Source organism: Lepisosteus platostomus, chromosome 6, assembly GCF_059453375.1.
Source record: "Lepisosteus platostomus isolate fLepPlt1 chromosome 6, fLepPlt1.hap1, whole genome shotgun sequence".
Classification (NCBI taxonomy): domain Eukaryota; kingdom Metazoa; phylum Chordata; class Actinopteri; order Semionotiformes; family Lepisosteidae; genus Lepisosteus; species Lepisosteus platostomus.
The window spans coordinates 18,492,416-18,514,750 of record NC_142616.1 but is presented as its reverse complement, the minus strand read 5'-3'; the positions used below and the strand labels follow the sequence as shown (position 1 = coordinate 18,514,750).

Here is a 22,335-nt window from a genome sequence, read left to right as displayed (position 1 = left end):
ATCATTCAATTCTGGTGTAGGTCATACACATATTCAGTAAGCTTTCCCGTGATACTGTCTTTTCCAGAAAGTCTTTTTATTTATGAAACCCAAGCAGAAAGTGTAGCAGTATTCATGTTTCCAAATATCTAAAAACGTGTGTAATATTTGAAAGCCAACAGCCGTAGCCTGGAAGTGTTAAAATAACTCTGGGTCAGGATTATTTTATATACAGGTAAGGTGTGTACAAACCATGGATTGATATACCGATATGAACTCTTTTAAAGATATATACGTAGAAGTACACAAACATGAAAAGTGAAAAGTAGATCACTGAAACTGTCAACATAGCTGCGGCCGAATACGATTTACGATAAACTACAAAATACGAAGGTATAGTCTTGAAAAATGTAACTCACGTTCGCTGCTAAGTACAACAAACAGACTAAACATTTTTTTCTGTGTTATGATAATTGCTCACCATAATCGTTATTTTTTTGTTTCTTTGACTTTCTTAGGGGAGGGGGGAACCAGTCTCGCTTCCTCTGTGTTTGGGTAACGCGAGGATCGCCCTGCTCAGTAGTGACTATTGGGCTGGCTGAGAAAAAAAAACCCTCTAAATCCCGGATTCCAATCCAACTAGCAGTGAATAGTAGCTTTGTTATCGTGGTAATGCTCATCTCCATAAACAAAAGAAAACTTTCAGAAAACTCTCATCTGCTGTGATACACATCGGCCTGCCAAGCAACCTTGGTTTGACCCGTGGGCGAGGCATTTGGAAGATTAATGTGACTTCATAACTGGAGAAACTGTAGACACATCTTAAACGCCTCCGTCAAGATTAAACCACATATGTTATTCCTAAATAACGCCAGCAATACGGATGCCTTGTTCCTGGCGATTTTTAATTTTTAAAGGATGGCATAACGTGTTTTAAAAACATATCTAATTTTCCCCTGTTGATTCACAATAAGCAGGCTTCCAAAAAACTTCAATTAATATTGTTTCGCGATGTTCTGAAGTTTTAAATGAAAAAAAAGAAGACTGCTTAAAACAGGGTTTGTATTTTGAAACTTTGTAACAAAAGTGGAATTGCAAAATAATTAAGATCGAATAAATGTAATCCAAATAATTTACAAATAAGAAACAGAAGGTATCTGTTATAGAAAACGTCTGTAAAATAGTTTTACAGAACATTTTTGTTTTTAGCTTTTATTTCAAAATTATTTCGCAATAATATAGCAGCAGATTTTAACCGTGGATTAGTATCAGTCTTGACAGAATTCACCGTTTTGTCACAACATAGTAAGTCATGTAAACCGGTATTTCAAATTCTTGAAAATATATTACTTTAAAAACAAATCACAAGCCAGAATTGTAAAACATTCAGCTGTTTTTCCAGAAATCTTTACTTTATGAAATAGTGCACAATCGTAAAATGTAGGTTGATTTGCTACTAATTGCTAGAAAAGTATGAAGAGGTAGACGTTTTTTTTTCTCAAAACACACAAAAAGACGAAACTTGGAAAAACCCAGAGGAAACCTTCCATGAATTGTCATACCCTGCTAATAATACACTGTTGCCCAAAGTGACAATATTCAGGAGGAATATGCGATACCAGGGATGTTTTTCTTTGTGAATACAGACAAAAACCTATGTAACCGAAACGATTTAACACTGAAGAAGTAGTCATTAATAACGTATAAATGAGAAATGTCTAACGACACTTCAGAGCCATGTAATGATTCATTAGTAAGGTTGCTTGTTACCAGGATAGTGGTGTTATAATGTTCTTGTGATGTCTTACCTGTTATTCATGCATGAACTCTTTGTGTTCTCCTGTATTGAAATTTTACCCAGAATTAGCTCTGAAGCAATGGCAGTTTGAGGTGTTTAGTCTGCAGCCCCTATGTGGAGCTGGTGGTATTAGGTCTTCTAATTAGGTGTCAGGCCCAGCCCACAGGACAGTGAGGCTGCAGGATTCAGAGCAGGCCAGTCACAGGCCTCTGTTTCTCCTGCTCTACGGCACGGACCTTCAGAGAGCAGGTGTCTGAGGAGGCACACTGAGACCAGTCGAGGTGAGGCTCGCCATCCTTCATTCCTCGGCCTCCTAGTGTTAGCTGAATGGATTCACGGATTCTGGAAAAGGAGACTCTGTTTTGAAATCGGGGACATGGAGGATGTTGTCATTCATATAAGCACAAAGCGCCCTATGGTGTCCTAAGTGTCCAAGCACCTGCAGAAAAAAAAAAAAACAGCTGTGTCCATTTAACCTATTCCACATTACAAGAAAAGAAAGATGTTTTCGTGTTTTATCCTCTTTGAAGACTAAATAGCGCGACACTAAATTGACTGCAGTGTTAGTTTTGCAAGTATTCCTGCTGTCTTTATTAGAAAGTTTGCTCATGCATCAGACAGTGTTGAATAAGTGTATACAACTCTTATTATATAGAATGAAAACTGTCCTTTTTTCCCACATAAAGTGGCGACCTGGACATCAGCAAAATCAAGTGTTTCCTCTTCCTTAGGATTGATTAAAGGGCACGTGTCACACTTCCATTGTTGCAGATTTAAAATAAAAAAAAAAATGATTGGCCGTAAAATTATAAGATAAATGTTTCCTTATTTGGTTGTAAAAAGATTGGTTGTAAAAACGCTAGGCCCAGAAATAACTGGTCAACGAGACAGCTTGCTCACCTCTATGCTAGAAACTCAGCACAATCAACATGCATCACCCGAAAACATTCTGCTGCAATTGAAATACATTAGAAAAGTAATTTTTTAAATGAATGTCATCCATGGATATATAATTCTGAGAGCATATGACGTATGTGACAGTTCTTCTTGATACAAATTGTAAAGCTACAAAGGTGAATGCCACTTTGTCTGAAAAGAATAACATTATTACATTTTTACAATAAAATTAAAAGAAAAAATATATACTTTCCAAATAGAGTATGTCAAAAGATTTGGAGTACAATGTTCGATCTGTTTCAAATGGAAAATTTTCTCCAAATAAAATTCAGGTGAAATTCAACAACTACATCAAAATGAAAAAAAAAAAAGAATATTATGTTTTGCTCTCTTGCATTGTCCCTGCCTTGATTTTCCTTTAAGGACAGTTACAGCTACCCTTATGTCAGGAGTGTGTCTGGTCATGGAAGATAAATCTCTAGACATCGTATTGTTTGTTTTCCGTGCCTGAAGTTGGTTTCCTTCAGGAAGACACCATAAGTACAAAGATTTATGCGCTCATGTGACTCTTAATATGAAACATAAATAGTACAAACATTTAAATTACACAAGTATCCTATTATTCATATTATAGCTACATTTAATAGTTATTTTCAGATTAAATAAATTCAGAATGTTTTATATCAATTTTATTAGGCTATCAACTTTTCCTAATTCAAAACTCTCTCTTCCTCCTTAAAGCAATCGTACCTCATATATGCACAGCCACTTTCACATTTCCAGAAAGAAAATAAGATTCCAAATGTAAATGAAGGACGTGCGATATCATATTGACTGTGATGACACAACCAAACTAAGGTCAGTGTGTTAAAAGTCAAGTGAAGGGCAGTGTGCTGTGACATTCAAAACTCCCTGTTTCCAGGGAGTGGGCTACTGAAAGGGCCATTTCAGATCTGGCACTGACTCTCTGATTTATAACGCACAAGCTACTGCATATTAAATACCATACATACCTTTGTATATAGATATCTAAACCATGTATACATTGTTTCCCATTAGATTTGTGAATTAAAAATACTCCTATATTTAATCTATTTAATCCTATATTTAGTCTCTAGCCAATTATATATGCTATTCATCTTTGTTATTGAGAGTACCATGAATCAAAGACACTCCTATATTTGATTTTAACAAAATTGGTTTTAAATTCTAACCAATTTTAAATTTTTTGTAATTATGCAGTGGTTTTATGGGTTTTAAAAGTGATTCATGTTCACAATATTTTTTTCATGAATAAATAATTAAACATAAGAAGGATAACAAACAAAGCAAGGCCTTTTCGGCCTATCTAGTCTGTGTGGTAGATAGTAGTTTATTGATCCAGGATCTCGTCCAACTGTTTCTTGAGAGAAACCATGGTATTGGATTCAGCAACATGACTGGGTAACTTGTTCCACACTCCTACCACCCTTTGTGTAAAGATGCTACTCTCCCGTTCTTGGTTTTGAATGCAGTTCCATGTAATTTCACTTATGCCTTGTGGTTTGTTTTTCACTTGTGATTTTGGAAGAACTCCTCTAGGTTGACTTTGTCAGTCATAATCTAATAGTCTTCTACTTACAAAAGTGAAAATGTTCAATTTTCACACATGACTCCTTGAACTTTCTAACAAATAGTGAGTGTTAATAACTAATGAGCGCTCTTTGTGAAACTTTGCCATGTTTATTATTTAGTTTGTACCTTATTGTCAACATGTATGTAAAACAATACAGTGCCTCACCATTGCTAAGGTGTTAACGCTATAAAATATATGCAATTCATACAACCCAGCTGGTAAGTAAATGATGCAATACAAGGGGCTCCATGGGGTTCTGGGTAATCCAAACAAATGTGCCACAGATTGTCAATTATGTCATGTCAATAATGGTATCATTACCATGCATGTTCCTTAACTTAAAAGGTCTCGAAGATTAGCCCTGGAAAAAAAAAGATTACCTGTGCCTAAGCTTTCTTGCTCATTTCCACAGGCCATGCCTATCATTTCCCCGATCACACTCTTGGGCACATGGAACTGTGCAGATCACATCACAGGAAGTGATATCACACTTTATCCAGCCAGGCTGCTATAGATGCAGACTTTCGTGCACATTTCTTCATAATTAAAATCTGAGCTCCAACAGATCAAAAAATAAACAACTGGCACAAATTCTGTAAATTTAAATATAAAAATGTAAAAAAGAATCTAAGGAAAAACAAATGTATGCAATGGTATTTTCTGTATTTAATGACTAGGCTCTAGAACTTTAAACACATAGCAAATCCGCTGCATTTGCAACAGCTTTGCCAATAATCAGACTGGCCAAAACTACTAGGCTCTCAGTGTTGTTAATACTGTTATTACTGCCTCTTAACTTGTCTGAAGTCACTTCAGACTTTAGGTCAAATATGTTAATAGAGTCTTTATGGTTTACGGACTTGGTGAGCTGATATCTGTTATGCTAATTGCAAGACTACAGAAAAACTGACTCAACTGCAACGTGCTTTCCAACTAAAGCATATGTTAACAATTGTGTAAATACCTGAAAAAATCAACATCTATTATATATATCACTCAAATATTTTTCGGCCTACTGCAGAATTGCAGAGTTTTTTTGGTTGTTGCAGTGGAAAAAATTATATTGTATAAAATAGAAATTATCCCACACAACATTATATATTATATGCAGTTTTGCCTTTCCATCCATGTAACGTACGTAATCTTTATTTAGAAAGCATTTTCCTGTGTTCCAAATACAGTTCTGTTGAGGGTGGGCTTCAGTAAGATCCATATTTATAAAAATAAAACCTTGAGTGTTATTTTAAATTCCCTCATTGTAAGGACTTCTCCGAATAACATTTTTCCTTTTGCTTTTAAAAGTAGCTGTTAGGTGTATATTTCTGATATAGACTGATATAAGACGAGAGTGTCTCGTCTTGAACAAAAGGTGCACTTTGGACCTGCATCTGCAGCCATTGGAAAAATAAGTAATTGTATAGACGTGTGTGCGTTTCTTTACTGAAATACCTACATGAGTGTTTTGAACAGCTTTTTATATTCATGCCGAACCACTGCTGACAGAAAAACCAAAGGAAAGTCGGTTGCATTGCCTGTTTGTAAAGAGTCAGTGATTTCTGGATTCAAGATGATCCCTTTAACAGAAAAGTCTCTGCACTGCCTAAATTATAAGGCAATTTGTTACACCTAATTACTCAAACGCCTTTTTAATTTCAATTAGAATATGCGGACTGATTCTTTACCGGTTTTGCAGTAGCTCTTCAATGTTCTCTTATTATTTCTCATTGCATGTCTGATAAGTAATGCCAGGCCCCTGGACAAAAAAAGTAAGAAAAAAGTGGCATGCTAAAGTGCATAGCAGCAATCTTAAACAATGATTTATTATGACACAGGATGTGGGACATTTCCACAGCTTTTGTGATTGCAGTAATGAAGCTGTAAACCAAATAGCATGAAATGAAGCAAGGCCTTACAATTTAATCAGCTCGTAAACAGATCTACTGCATCAAGCAAATGACATTATTATCCATCTGAAGTAAATCATGCTAATCTCAGGAGATAAAATCAACATCATTAATGGTCACATGTCATATTCATCAACACTAAACCATCCCTTTTGACAGATTAATCCTAACTGCAGCTCCCACATGTATGGTAATGGAGCTTGTAGCTAACAATTCACTCAGTAACAAGGCAGCCTAGAACCCAGTTCAGCTTTTACATGTAATTTTCCTCATTGATTTACAAATTTTAAGTGCTCATCAAGGTGATATACAAAAAGAAAAATGGCATTTGGAAAGCTGTGTCATTCAAAATTTCTATTCTCCTGGCACTTGCTTGTGCTGTGAAGGCTTAATTGAGGTCATTTAAGGCAGGTTTGGGTAGTTGTGTGTAGTATGATATGTCTACATCTAGTTAATTTACACTTTTGATTTTTGACAAAGAATATATTATGGAAATGCGTACTCCTTGTGCACTGCCTAACAACACCCAGGCATTAAGGAAAATATGCTGAGGTGTATGTTTATATGCCAACGATGAATGTAAATAACCCGCTAGAAGTAAAATGTGCTTCAAAGCACAGACTCCCTTCCAGAATACGGATGTTTTCTCTTTAAATCATCTCTGAGTGTCACTCGGGGCATTCTCTGCAGAATCACATTTTTTTAGGCCAGGAAACATCAACTGCAATCTAATTGGTTTATATTACCTCTATTAATAAGAACATGGAAAGAGCATAAGAAAGGTGACAAACCAGGGGAAGCCATTCTGCCCATCTAGCCCTTATTTTAGTTAGTAGCAAATTCAGTTGAGGATCTCAAAATGCTCATCCAGCTGTTTCTTCCAAAGAGGCCAAGGTATCAGCTTAAACAACAAGGCTGGGTAGCTGTTCCAGACTCCCACTACCCTTTGTGTAAAAAAAGAATGATGATATACGATGTCCACATTAGACAGCAATTAATTTCAGTAAAAACAGCTGATACAATGCACAAGAAAACAAGGTGTTTGCAACTTATTAGCTATTACTGTTGGTTAGCATATCTACTTAGATGTGATTAGATTGCACTGAACTAAACTTCTTCCCCGCACTTAGAGGAAGAAAAATCTGGCTTCACAGTTTTTTTGAAAAAGCAAATCCTTGTAGCCTCAGAACGTGACCTTTGGAGCGATTCTACAGAGAGCCCTGATACATTTTGTACTCCATAGGTCAAATCTTTCTGAAAGGAATATACTTTTTATTCATCATTATATTGACCCTTCACGCAGGTTTTTAAAACCACTCACTATTCAAAATGTCAGTTTATTTGAACAGGCACTGAATTATATTGACAGTCACATTATCAAGTGCTACTGACTGACATAATGACTGACTAGCTACATGCCACATTGCCAGTCATTGACTGAGTGGGTGCAAAAATTATCTGCAACCTTTGTAGATCTAAGCAGTATGAGCTAAGCCCAGAAAAGATAATGCATTCAAGTGATTTATGAGAGCTGCATTTATCAAGTTGATACGAACTATTCAGCTATTACAAACAACCGCACTACAGAAGTAATTTATTTACGTCAGCTTTTTCACTCCCCCAAGTTCTCAAATGTTCCTGAAGCCATTTCAATGTAGGATTTACAGAGTAATTCAAATTTTAAGGGAAGCAATGTTCAGAACATTTTTCCCATCAAATATAAATGCAGATATTATTAAAGAACAAATGTTGCTCTGACATAACAAACCTGTAAACATTTTATGAAAGAAGAAGATGTTAAGTACTGCAGGATGAAATAATGGGTATGACCAAGAGATTAATGAGACTGGATACACAGCTGTGGTGCTTCAGGGCATCAGTGGTTTGGAATGACTTTTACTGTTTAATGTATTTCACTGTTAACTGTTTTCAAATTAGCTTCATATTTGCCTTTTGGTTTCTAAGCTCAGCAAACACGAGAACAAAAAAACCTAAGAACTAGTAACTTGAGTGTGTTAAATGAGGTGGTATTTTAAGCATTTCAATAGACAATTTCCATTTTAAAAATCTCAAGTGCTAACACATATCCAGGTTCTGGATTTGCAGTTTTTGTTCCTCTCTTTGAGATGATGCTGATTGGAGATGTACTTATTGAGCACTTATGGGGAATAAAACAGTGCATTCTTACTACAAGAGCACCTTCCTGAGCCAGTGTCTTTTCCACTGGACAATAGGGGTCAGGCTGTGGTGTGTAGACAGATCTGGCTGCAGCTCTGTTGTGTTTTAGAGAAACTACAGCTGTGGCTGTGCACTTAACAAAATAGTTTTTAAGATAATGATAATAATACTGATCCATTTAAAGGATCAGTTATCTCTTATTGTTGACTTTGACTCATATGCATGGGTTGTGGACTAATACATAATGTGAGGTGTTTGGTGAACACCTTCTTAATAGTTCATTTAATGGGTCTTTGCTTCAGGTGAGCTATTAAAGTCCATTGTCTCGTCTGAGGAAAGTCAAAGTCAATGATTTTTAAGACTGTTAAGTTTTTTTTCTGGTGAAAAGCTGGTTTTGTTATATGGCTTTTTTCCATATTTTGTTAATGGCTTGGTAAATGATGAACTTTTAACCCCACACAAATATTTTCAAATGTTAATGAAAAATGAAATTATTGAGAAAGCCTGAATTTAATAATTAAGAGAACATTTTTTTCTAGGTATAACTGGATGTGACATGGATGTCATATTGTGTTTCTAACCTTACTCTCGATGTGGTATGTAGTCCCTATAAAACAATAAATATTACTCCTGCAAAAGTGGGATTTTTTATACATTACATGATCTACTGGCAATGTATAGCATAAAAACAGAAAGTTCCATATTATAAAATGACAATAACTAACTAAACTCTCATATTAATAGACATTTTACCAAAATATATTTGTGCTTAAATTCTATTATATTTTTTCAGGTCAGATTAATAGTATTAGAATTTTATAAAAGTGAAAAGGCAGGTGAATTGTACTGAACAAAATTCAAAAGACACCAATTTACTCAGCCAGCACCTACTCCATGTGGGAGCTGGAAGGAAATCAGACCCCCTGGAGAAAACATATATGTTGCGTTTTATCATGCAGTATTATATGCAAACTCAGAATTGAAGCCGGGACCCAAGATAGCTGTAAAGAAACTACTCTAACCTCTTAGATAACAAGCTTACCTCTTGCATCTGACAAAAAGAACCCTTGTAAGTTTTTATTAAATAAAATTATGATTTGGGGATTTGCAGGTAAGGATGTGTTTGTAGCCTAGAAAACCAAAGAATGGAAAATTCAACCTACTGATATGAATGTAGAAGGCATCTATGTGTTTGCATACATGTTCAGTGTCCATTTTGGATATACTGTACATTTATGTAAACTTTCAGAGTTCTTCTCAGCTGAGATGGAGTGTTGTCCCAGTACTTTTCGGATTGTGATATTGACTTCTTAAAATGTTGTGTGGCTTGTTTCTGTTCCTATCAATCTCCTAACAAGGCCAGACAATTGTGCTTCTAAGACCACTAAGACCAGGAAGGGTACAGTTGTGGTACTGTTGTGGCTCAAGCATTGTGTATTGTCAGCATTCATCACCCCACTGTTCAGAATTGCCCAAAAGGGAGGCCACATGTGAAAAGAGTGTCAATTCCAAGATAAGGGCATACTGAGTAACATCACAGGAGCCAGAAACAGGAGGTAAAATGGGATTCCGAATCATCAGTAACTTCTAATGAACAAGCCACTCTTGAGATGCAATCAGACACCCTGAGTTCTGGGATTCTCAATATGAACACTGTTGGCTTTCAGGAAGAACATAAGAAAGGCCTCAACTGATGTGAGGCCATATAGCTCATCTTGCTCATTTGATTCTCTACTAGCATCTGAATGATTCTGAACATGTGTTCTGAAGTTCAAGATGGAGCTCAGATTGTGAACCTCAACAAACTAGTGTGCTCCCATGATCCTTTGGGAGGAGCAGTATTTCATTTTTTTCTGAACACATTGCTTTTCAGTTTCCAAATGTGACCTCATGTCCCCTGGCATAATCCCTTAGGATTTCGGACACTTGGATCAAACTTCTTCCCAGTCTCCTTTGTTCTAAACTGATTTAGCCCCTTTATCCCCATCTTCCACGGTTATAATGTCCTTTTTGTGGTATGATGACCCAGTATTGAGAAAAAAGTTTTGAAGTGAGGTGTTACTAGTGTTTTCTGTTTGCTTTTTTTTTGTGTGTTCCCCAAATTATTGTTGATGACGATGAAGACGAATCTTTCAAAAGACAAATCCCTTTCAGCGTGCCATCACTCATGTGACATGTACAGTGTGTAAATTTGATTTGCCATGTGTCTGCCAAATGCATAATTTTGTTTTTTTTCTGTAATTCCCTTACTTTAGTGAATAATCTGTATAACAATGCAACCCAAAAGTAAATGCTCACCACCCTGTACATTATGTCCAAATTACAAGATCCATCCTTTCACTGCTGCAGAGATGCTTTTTATTCCTTTTTATTTCTTACAATGAGAGTTTGTACCCAATGCTAAATCCTAAAAAGATAAGCCCCTGCCTTAGGTTTAACCTAGTTCTGATGATGCTGATTGGCTAGTAATTTAATAAGTGTCTGGTATTTCATGGAGTTTAACGTTTTCAGAAAGACTTTTCCATTCATATTGATAATACATTGCTTAGGTTGTTGTAGCTCAACTGTGCTTTACTGATTTCTGTATCTCTCCTTCTAGGTTATAGTATGAGTGAGACCAACACGTTTCCTCTTATCTACTCTACATTTGGTACATAATAAACAATATTGCTACACTAAAGAGCAGAATATTTGGGCATTTATTTTTTATTACTCCTTAGTGTCCATCAAACAACTAAGAAACCCTCTGAGTACAATAGTTTAGTTAATGATACATCTGGAGAGTGGGCAACAGGAGAGTAATTCAGTTCCATAAAAATGGCAAATGAAGTAAAAAGCACTAAAAAGTCTGAATTTTACCTGTGTGTTCGCCAGGATGTTTTTAGTGGATGATACTGACTGGAGAATATTTTGCAGAATGACGAATCCCAGTTCCACCTCCACATCCAGATGAACAATGACCTTATCCTGAGTGAGACCAGTACACACACATCCACCCAGTAGCCTTTGTGACCTAAAGGAAAAGTGTGTGGGTTGGGTTCATCAACAAGAGTATCGCCGATCCTCATTATTTGAGAAGAGCAGATCGAATGTGAATAAAAATCTCCCTCAGTTGCTGGAGCACATCATCAACACTTCCTAGCTAGCGGTGTTTCATCTGCTTTGGATCATGGGGAATACGTCAGCAACAAATACCATGTACTACCCACACTGTGTACAAGACACATGTTTTCACTTAATGAATGATCAGCAAGGAATTTCTGCTCATTTGGCCAATGTGACTACCACAGATCTCAGACTTGCATATCCCTGGTATATGACATGTCATCACTATACTTTAAAGACCATCCAGAGATGTTGGTCTGAAGAGCAGCATGCAGATCATGTTCACAAAGTCTCCAGTACGCAGACATGGGCTACTGTGTACTCTAGTCTGTGGCAGTCTGTCAAGTACCTGGCATTCAACGCCTTGGACAATTAATGTAATTTAATTAAATTAAATATTTAACCAGTGTTACTTCAATGAACTGGTGTTGGTAACTCCGTTTTCCCCTTTCTTGTGTGTCAGTTTCTGCAGTATATTGGCCTTAATTGTTCCTGCATTTTTCCATAATTTTCCCAGGGATCTTTCATGCTTATAGGTAGTGGTTTTTAGATTACAATTATGACTTGGAGATAGCTTGGAGATAGGAGATAGCTTTTAAGATCACATCGCCTCAGCTATCACTTTTATTCTGATGATAGTCAAATTTACATCCATGCCAAACCTGACACTAATGTGGCTGTCTCTATTCTCTCTAATTGCATCTCTGACATAAAACATGGATAACTCAAAATTTCCTTCTAAACTGTGACAAGACTGAAGTCATGCTTATAGGCACCCCCGTCGCCTTAGTAAAGCCAATGCTGTAACCCTATCTGTAGTTTACTTGAACTTCAGGCTTAATTGAAAAACTTGAGGGTGATGTTTGATTCAGGCTTGACATTTGAGCCACATGTGCAACATATTGTCAAAACATTATTCTTTCACCACAGAAATATCGCTGTCCTATGTTATCGCTGACTGTTGTTGAAAAGTTGATCAACACATTTGTCTTCTCCCAAATTGACTACTGTAATACTCTACTCGCTGGGTAAATCTAAATTCACATTAAACAAACTGTAGTATGTCCAAAATTTGGCAGGCAGAATCCTGACCAGGTCTAGTGCAAGTGATTACATCACTTCTATCCAGTAGTCCTTGCACTGGCTTCCTGTTAGGTTTTGTGTTGACTTCAAAATCCTCATCCTTACCTATAAGGCTCTGCATGGCTTGGCACTTCAGTAGCTGTCTGAGGTACTATCACCCTACTCCCCACCTCACAACCTTTGCTCTTCTAATTCTGGTCTCCTATCTGTCCCCCAAGCCTGTCTACACTCTATGAGGGACAGGGCCTTCTCCTGTTATGCTCCAAAGCTCTGGAACTCTCTCCCCAAGGATATCAGAGAGTCAACTTCCCTAAACTCCTTCAAATCTAGACTCAAAACCTTCTTCTTTTGAAGGGCCTTTATTTAACTGGTTTTGTTATTTACCCCTCTGCTCTTACTGTATTCAGTACCCCCATCTACTGTCTCCTCTCACTGTATATTTTCATTGTGCATATATTGTGCATTTTTATTATTGTTGTTGTCGTTCTGTAAAGCGCTTTGAGAAACCACCTTTAAAAGCGCCATATAAAATAGAGTTTATTATTGTAGCATAGCATGTGCTAAATGTAGGACTTACAATAGGCTGTGAGATACTTCCACTGAGCAATCATGATTCTAAAAGCTGTGTATTTAACAGAGGCAGATGAAAAATACAGTCACGTCCTTTGACTCATTTTTCAAGAGAATACTAATATTTGGCAGATTAGTCTATATTCACTTCTTATATAACAAGGCTCTTCATGTTAAATGTTAAAAATAGATAATATGTACACTGTAAAACTATGTTTTGTTAAGCAAATCAATGTCACATTTAGCTTGTTTGCTTTTCTCAGTATCTAATCGATCAAAGGATCTCATGTATTTCCTGACAAAAGCCAGGGTATCAACTTCTACAACATGGCTTGGCAGCTTGTTCCACACTCCGGCCATCCTTTGAGTAATAAAGAGCCTTCCGTTCTCTGTTTTAAAAGCACTCCCATGGTTTCCACCAGTGTCCTCTGTCTTCACTGATAGTTGTCCGACAGGTTGAGTTTGTTTTTGCCTTGGAGGAATGAGCATAGTTGGATCAGGTCCCCTCTCTCTTTTCTGTTTAAGACTCGAGAGATTCAGTTCTTCTAGCCTGTGAGCACAGCACATTTCTTTCAGCCCAGGAATGTTGGTCTTCTCTGGACTGATTCAAGTTTTTTTTTGTGTCTTAATAGCACAATTTTAATATAATGGATCCCTTGATTTAAATTCTACCCTTTTGCCTATGTCACCCAATGTTTTATTTGCCTTTAAATGAAGTCCCTTCAGAAATGTTTTCTGCGAAATAATGGCATTTTCTTCTTTATGTCAAGCAAGTCTTTCGACTCCGTATTTTATCCTTCACCAGCCTTGGACGGTAAAGTTACTCCTTTGTCACAGCGCACCAGAGGTGTCCAGACCGCTGCTTGCAGAGACATAGCAGTGCCAGATGACATAATGATGTATGGCTTCAACTCCAAGACCTGAACCACGGTAGGACCAGGATGCCAAATCCTGGAGGGATGAAAGAATCCCTGGAGCACTATTGTACAATTGTCACAAACGGATCATTCTTAATTAGTTTCAATTAATTACACATGGCAGCCTCCTGAAATATCAAATAAGTGGGGGGGGGTGAAAGTGCCAAAATCGTCAGCCATTATGAACAAAACAAAGAACTAATGTAGTAAAAAGGAGAATTGAGCCAGCAAATCTTGGCTCAAACTAGTTTTGTGTGCATGTGATGAAATATGCATACTGTATGTATCTATTAGATTATAATTAAAAACATGTTGAAGACAGGCTATATACTGTGTTGGAGTTATGTATCATGGATAAGGAATTGGTCATTATACTTTTATGCCCCAGTATCCTAAAACAACATTTCAATTTGCATAGAAATTAGTATTGGATAGTATAGCACAAAGCATAAAGTATTATTAAAGGATTTAGTATACAACAAAAAGGGCTTACTTACGGTGAACCTGAGCATTCAGATGTGTTAATAAAAAACAGTTTTGGACTAGAGAATTTCAGCAATTTAATACTCTATATTTGCCAAAATACAAAACACAAAGCTATAGGCCTATTACATTCCAGACCCTCTCCCAGTCGAGAAGAGACCCAAAAGCTCCAGGAACAATACAAAAAAAACATAGGGCTCATATTGCTAAATATATAATAACTGTATTATAATATTAGACTAATCATTTCTCTTCTCCTTTCTCAATACAACATTAACATAAAAAATAAATGACCCATTTTCTTGCACTCCTTGTTTTTGTCACTATAACTGACTTTAACAGAAAATGGAGTCATTCTGTCATTGAGTAGCCATTCACCTGTCTGTAAGCAAACTTCTAGATTGTGCCACACCGAAATGTTCATAGTATTTTATTTCATAGAGATGCCAATCATGGAGCATTGTGCATTGTAGTTCATCATTACATACAGTAAGCCCTAAGCTAATATTTGATGTGTCTGGTGTGGCTTCTGAAAGACATACAGAACTCAGATAACAGCCAAAGTTTATCACCCTATAATTAGTAATGTGTTTACTCTGTCAGACACCTGTTGCCTGGCATCTGGTTAATCAGATAACTGCTGAGTCACAAAATAATTTGTGAAATGTATTTTTGAATGCAATTTCACAGCAAAAAAACATTAAAGATGTACAAAAAATGATTGCATGAAAAACCATATAGGCAGGGAAAAATTCTTCTTTATTGTGTGCACTGGCAGAGCAAAAGCTGATGTGAGTAAATTGTGATTAAAAGGTTGAAAATTCTTTCAATATCTTGCAGCTTTGAAACATATCTGAAGATACAAGTGAGACACCATGAGAGGGCTTCACAAGCTTTTAGCCAGATTGCTCATAATGATAAAATTATTTTTTCCCCTTCAGAGAAGTGTTGCAGGAAAACTTGTTTGACAGCTATGAACATATTTAGAGTTAATAAGGCGGTCTGCTTTAAAATGCAAGAGGGTGCAGAGTCTGTTAACATCAAAGGCTGTAATTGTTTCATTATTCCTGGGCTGTATCTCTCCCTAAAAGTAGCATGCTGTCATTACATTCATACAAGACAATATCAAACTGTAACAATTACATTAAAAAAGACACTTTCTGTTAAATGAACCAATCTACACAGAGCACTCCTGTTAGGAAATTAAATATTTTACAAGAGCTCTGTCACTTTATAATGGTTCATCATGTTCATACCAAAGGAACAATTGTCTAAATTTTTAAAATAGGTATGATTTTATGGATACTGTACAGCTAACTAGTGAACAAAAGCATCTTTATTGGTTACCAGTAGCTTGATTTCAGAACAATTCTGATTAACCTTCTCATGTAAACCCTTTCATATTTACTTCATTAAAAATGCACACATAATAATACAAATATCCATAATATATACGGGCCTTGCGTTAATTGAATTTGTTAAAGAAACAATTGGCTGAATGGTCTTGTCAATATTTTAATGTTTTAGTCCTGAATAACCCTATTGTAAAGTGTGGTTGTAGACCTTTCAATCTAATTTTAAAAAGTAATTTCAAACATAAGTATTTGTTAATTCAGACATTAAATAGAATAAGCTTATGACAAAACAGAACCCACAACACTCTTTCTCACAAAACCTAAAACCTTTTGTTCCTATATGAAATAGTCCTTGGCTTATGTGGTACAGGGAGTCAGGAGGCAAGGGACTATCATTACGTAGGCAATTATAGGCCACAAATCCAAGTACTGTACACATCTTGCTAAAAGTTACAGCTCCAGGGTGATGTCAAGATGCAGCCTGCCACAGTTACTGACTGCCCAATGTATTGATTCATCCCCCACCAAGCTTGCCTTCTGAGACCACATACCATCCAAACTGTTACAGCTGCAGGACTGGATCAATAAAAGGTAAAATAAAAAGAACTAAATTTCTCAGAATAATTACTTTCAGACAGAGGATACCAAAGGGACAACCTGTCCTAAAAACCCAGCCTCTGGCACTCATTCGTTATAGCATACAATCCCATCAGTGAGAGTCAGGGTATAGGACTCTAACCAAGGCAAAACACATTTTTTTAACAAATTAACTACATTCTGTAATTGAATGGATTACAGGATGACAATTGTTTGAAGAATGTTTTTATTTTCAGTTTTGAGGAGACATGCCATCGATGGCAATATTTTCCTTCTTTGTGCGGTTTGATGAAAGGCGTTTTCGAGAAGAAAGGGTACAAATTAATCTGAACATTTGAATCTGAGTGTTTTAGGAACAATCTGAATTTGTTGAGAATTAAATTTGTTTTTCATTTCCATAATTCATTTTAATCATAGCTCCAACCAACTCCTGTTCACATGTTTTTACAGATCATTAGTCATTGCTACCCTCCTTTTAGCTTCTAACATACATGTTTCTTCTCCTGGTACATTTTTGTGTTGGTTGTGCAATTTACGTTGCTGTTATTTTTTTGTGTTGACATCTGTAAAACTACCTTTCGACTTCTGTACTTTAAATTAAGACATTAAATGTTTTATGGAATCTTTTCAGAAAAGCTGTGTTGTAACATTGTATTTGAATGCCACTGCATAATGGCTTCATAATCCCTTCATAACTGCTACACAAAACATTATAATCACATGCATAATGCTTTATGGGGACATGCACAAATTCCATTATGTGTGCATAAGAGGTCACATAGTTCAGGTGGGGAGCTGCGTCAGCATGCATAGGCTGCAAAGGAACAAGTAATAGGTTTATTCCATGCTGAAAAAAGAAGAAAGAAAACACAACGTTTTGGCCGTGGAGCCTTCTTCAGGTTTGAGAAGACCTCACACCTTCTTCTTCTTCTCACCTTCTTAAGAAGACCATCAAGACTTTTTCACCTCACCTTCTTCTCACACCTGAAGAAGGCTCCACGGCCGAAACGTTGTGTTTTCTTTCTAATTTTTTTCAGCATGGAATAAACCTATTACAGTAATTGTTCCTAAGAGGTCACATGACATTCATTTTAGAATCATTTCTAGTGCTTGGTATGATCCAAGATAAAAACTATGCTAAAACAAATGTCATGACCTCTTATGCACACGTTACGTCCTTGAACACCAATTACTTTGACTAGATGTTTCCTGTCATTGTTATGATCAGTCTCTCCAGAAGGGTTTTAGGAATTGCGGACCATTCTTCCTTACAGAACTCCTGCAAGTCAGTGACTTTTGAAGGTTTCCTTGCATGAACAACTTGCTTCAGGTCCTGCCATAACATTTCAATGAGATTTAAGTCTCCAGACTTTGGCTCTCCAAACCAAAATGTGACATTTCTTTTCCTTCAGCCATTCTGTAGAAGATCAACTTATGTTTTAGAATCATTGTCTTTCTCCATGACCCACTTTCTGCTCAGCTTAGGCTGATGCATGGATGGCCTAGAATTTGCTGGTATAACACTGAGTGCACGGTTCTGTCAAAGCCTGGGAAGCTGTCTGGCAGCAAAACATGATGTTCAGACCAGTATGCTTGATGTTGGGATGGGGTTTTTCTGTTGGAAGGCAGTGTTCGTTTTCTGCCACATCTGCAGATCTGTAGTATCTGTAGATATTGTACAGTGCTGAAGAGAACTCTTAACTTCACCAAAGAGCATCTGTGAGAACCACAAGACTACTAGAAGAATGTTCTCTGGACACATTAGCCAAACTTGAACTATTTGGCCACAATGAGAAATGTTTTGTGCAAAATGACAATATTATAAATGAGGTGATACTATTGTGTTGTACATTTTAACATAGCATCATTTGAGCTTAATTCTACACTTTTAACTTCACATCCTAACATTTTGTTTGCCTTTTTAATACTTCCTCAGATTGTCTAGAATGTGTAAATGATGTATAGTACTCAACACAAACTCAATTTTCATAAGAAACGTACTCAATTTTTTTAACCTGCAATAACACACTGTACTTGCATAAATTAGGTTTCGTTTTAATTGTTATTTCCATTACCATGCACGTGATATACAGAAAGTAAAATGTATTGGTTAATTATTATTTGGTTCAGTTATGTCACACTGCTTATGGGTGTGAGCTACATTAACAGTGTTCAAGTCAGTGGGTATTGGCCCTGTCTTGAGTGACTGTTCAAAAAGTTGTGCTCATGTCCTATGAATTATAATGCTTGTATCCTATGTACGACTGGTACAATACTACCATGCTTTGGAAGTTGTTTATTTAAAATGCAACAGTCCAGTACCCGGTACCTCTAGCCTCTTCTATGCTAAAACTGCTTAACGCAGAATGTTTTGTCTTTGCTTTAGCCTGAGCCATGTGGCCTTCTTCCTCCTTTGTAAACACCTGTGTGAAAGATTTATTTAATACACCAGCCATTTGCGTTTCATCATTAAAACATTCCTATTTCATCTTGGAGGCTCCTCATCTTTTTCCTGTTCTTTTGTTTAAACACTGAAAAAAACATCAGTTTCCATTGCAACGTTCTTTTTTCTCTCTTGGCCTTTCTAAGATGCAACTTTTCTTAAATGGGATTGTGTTGGTTCTGTTCCTTTCAAGCGTTTCAGAAAATGTTTTGTTTCCTTGTACATTTTGCTTATTTGCTTCAATTAGGGGGCATCCTCCAGCTACCTCAAAGTACTTTGAGTACAATGCTGTGGTACACATAGCATTACAAGCACAAGAGAAGCTTTGCAGTTTGAATAATTTAAAATGTTCATTTTACTCCACAGCCTGTATCTTTTCTGAACTAAATTAGGATTGCCAAGTATCACACAATCACGCTTTATACTTCACAGTTTGTGGAGCCCTGTAATGTCTTTTGATTGAGATGAATTCATAAGGACATAAGAAAAGCTACAAACAAGACGAGGCCATTGGTCTCATCTAGCCTGTTTGGTGGTTTGTTTCAAAGCTGGAGTGTCTATCGATCTTGCATTATTCCTCCCGATTTTGGTTGTTTTTCTCTTCTGACAAATTGGGTTTTAGGCTTTCTGTAAAAAAAAAACAACAACTCCTAAACACCTCAAAGTAAATTTGTCAAATTGTCTTCCGTCAGTGTTAAAATTCACCTGTGGCATCTTTTATATTTTTAGAAATAATACCTAAATAGAATTCTGGTATTCTGTCAGAAAACCGCAGTTGAAAACCACACCATATTTTTGAGATATGATGGCACTTAGCTGAGTCAGAGCAACCCCAGTCTGAGAAAGTTGTAGGATTTAAAAAAAAAAGTGGAGGTAGCTCTTTATCAACAGCTGATCCACAGATTTCCAGTCATTGTTGTTTAAGGTGGACATGTCTAGAGACCATGTGCAGTAATTAGTCACCTAAAAATAAAAGAAATGGGAGCTTTTGTCGGTCTGCTGCATGTTATCCAAGAGCATTCATCTATCTGGGGCACCCTAAAACAGCAACAGGGAAAATGACTTCATGTCACATCATTGCATTTCATCCTATTATTAAGACCGTAGCCGAAGGGAGCAATAAATGTTTAATGCCATGCAAAGCAAGGTAATAGAATGCAAATTCTTTAGTATGTACATACATTTATTGCTTCAAAGACCACTTCCATTATTAAAGCGGTGATGTTCAAAAACAGTACCTAGTCAATTGCTAATATTCTGTTATAATAACAGTGATGATGACATCTAAGAGCCACACTTACTGTAGCATTCCATTCGGTAGTTTACACTGTTTGGCGTTAAAACCTCCCAGTGACAATTACACGTTTGTCAAGACTGTTGGAATCTGACTGGACACGTACTGTAGATTTCGTCCGAACCCACTGTACATCGACGTCACAGAACGTTGAGTGCATAGGTGTGTTCAGTATATCCCCAGTTGCCACGGTGATACAGTGTGTCTGTCAAATCCATACGTACTGTATATGCAAAACCATCTGCCTCGGAACTTGCCTAGCATCATCAAGATCTGTTCAAAACAATAGCAGAAAATATATACTTGAAGGGGATTTCCATTGGATCTATTTCAAAATTGTACAGCAGTTTTTATGTCATGTCGCGTTTAAAATCGTAACATTTAAAAATACGACAATCTAAGTTATTATTAAGTTGCTAAGAAAAGAAAATTGTACACTGTCCTTCCACAAAGAAAAAAAAAACGAACTTTTGTCTTTGGTGTATCAATTCTGATACTCACCGCGATGATGTAATTGCTCTCCATTTCATAAAAAAGGATTTATTGAAAATCAGATACGAGGTTATGAGCTGCAATGACAGCAATAGAAAAATCTAAAATTTACTGTCTGCTTTTATAGCTGGATTTTTGAAATAATTGTTGCGGGACATGACGGTAAGTTAGCCGTTATAAACCTGTCCTCCATATAAATTACCTAATCAAGAGATCCCAGCGGTTATATAAATTAATGCAGTCATTTTTCTTCAACGGTCCGTTTGAAAGTATAAACCTCCGACAATGGCCATATACTTTGCCGGAAGGGGACTCACATAACTGTTTACAGAGTCGTAAGAAAATAGATGACTTTTAGCATGCTCAATCAACTGTGAAATGTACATTTAATCATCCTGAGAAACCTTTTTGGTTTATTTGTGTTTTATCAAGGATTTACGTTTTCAAACATCCTGTGTATTAATCATAACTTCATCACCTTATTCTACTGACAAGCAGAATTAACCTTCTTACAAGTGATAAGTTAAATTTGTGTGCCTTCTATTGCCAAAGCAATTACAAACTTCATTCACATGCTTTCATTCAGTCCTCTAAAGATTAATTAGAAGAATATGGACAGCAATTTTTTTCTGTAAGGTAATTTTAAATTTAGGTTTCAAGAAATGTCATAGAGGTAAGTTATTAAGGTACAAATGTTTTCATCATTCCAAGCTGTACTTAATCATGAGTGGACTCCAGAATACATGTTAAAACTCAGATTAAATTTGGGTCCAAACTGAACCAAATAGCCACAGTGAAATAAAAATGCAATAGTCAGTTTAGTAACTTGAGGTGATGTTTAAAGGTCTGTGTTGTAAAAACATTACATTAGTTTTTGGAACAGCTCGCCTCAATAGATCTATTACTATTACTAGCAGAGTAGAGGAGCTTATTGCGATATGTACATGTATATTGGAATTCTTGTTTGCGCCAATCTCTCAGGATACAGTACAACAGACAACATCACACAATGCAGACAGCACATTACAAACATAATAAATAATAACAACCAGTAACAATAAATATTTTGTGGACTAATAGCATCTTCTGCCTGAAAGATAGTTATAACCCTTTGTCATTTAGTGTGAGGTTTAAGGAATATGCAGCAAGAAAGAATTGATAGAATTATTTGTTCTACCAAAAATCTTTTGTGCCGTTTAAAAACACAGTTTGCGTTTTGCGAGATTACCATGATGAAATAAGCTTCACTCACAACAGCCTTGTAATGGCTGTCCCCATTTACACATTACAATGCTATGCCGAACACTTTTACATCTACGATAAATCCTTCATAAAAGTATAAAGAATAAGTTTATCACCCTGGATGAGTAACATGTTACATTTGCTACTTTAAACAAGATTAATGGGTCACTCAGGCATTTACATTCTCATACATTTTTATGACTACACCATGAAGTGAATTTGATATATCAGTAACAAGATAAATGACGGATCTAGAGCTTTGGCAGCTGCTCTTCTGAATTTAAACAATCTTTTCGCTTGTTGCTACTTTTTAGGTTTTGCAGAACACTCAGTAATCCTCTGACACATTTGCTCAAGATCCTTCTCGTCAAGATGAAAGTCTA

At 36.4% G+C, this 22,335-nt stretch overlaps 1 long non-coding RNA gene across 1 annotated transcript; it reads right to left on the bottom strand.

The window, feature by feature from the left end:
• Window positions 1–19,349: 19,349 nt before the first annotated feature.
• On the bottom strand, window positions 19,350–21,006 carry LOC148661199 (uncharacterized). The gene is made up of 3 exons (XR_015939469.1): window positions 20,720–21,006; window positions 20,226–20,491; window positions 19,350–19,551 (listed from the first exon to the last, which is right to left on the bottom strand). It is a non-coding gene; the product is annotated as an uncharacterized LOC148661199 (long non-coding RNA).
• Window positions 21,007–22,335: the final 1,329 nt, after the last annotated feature.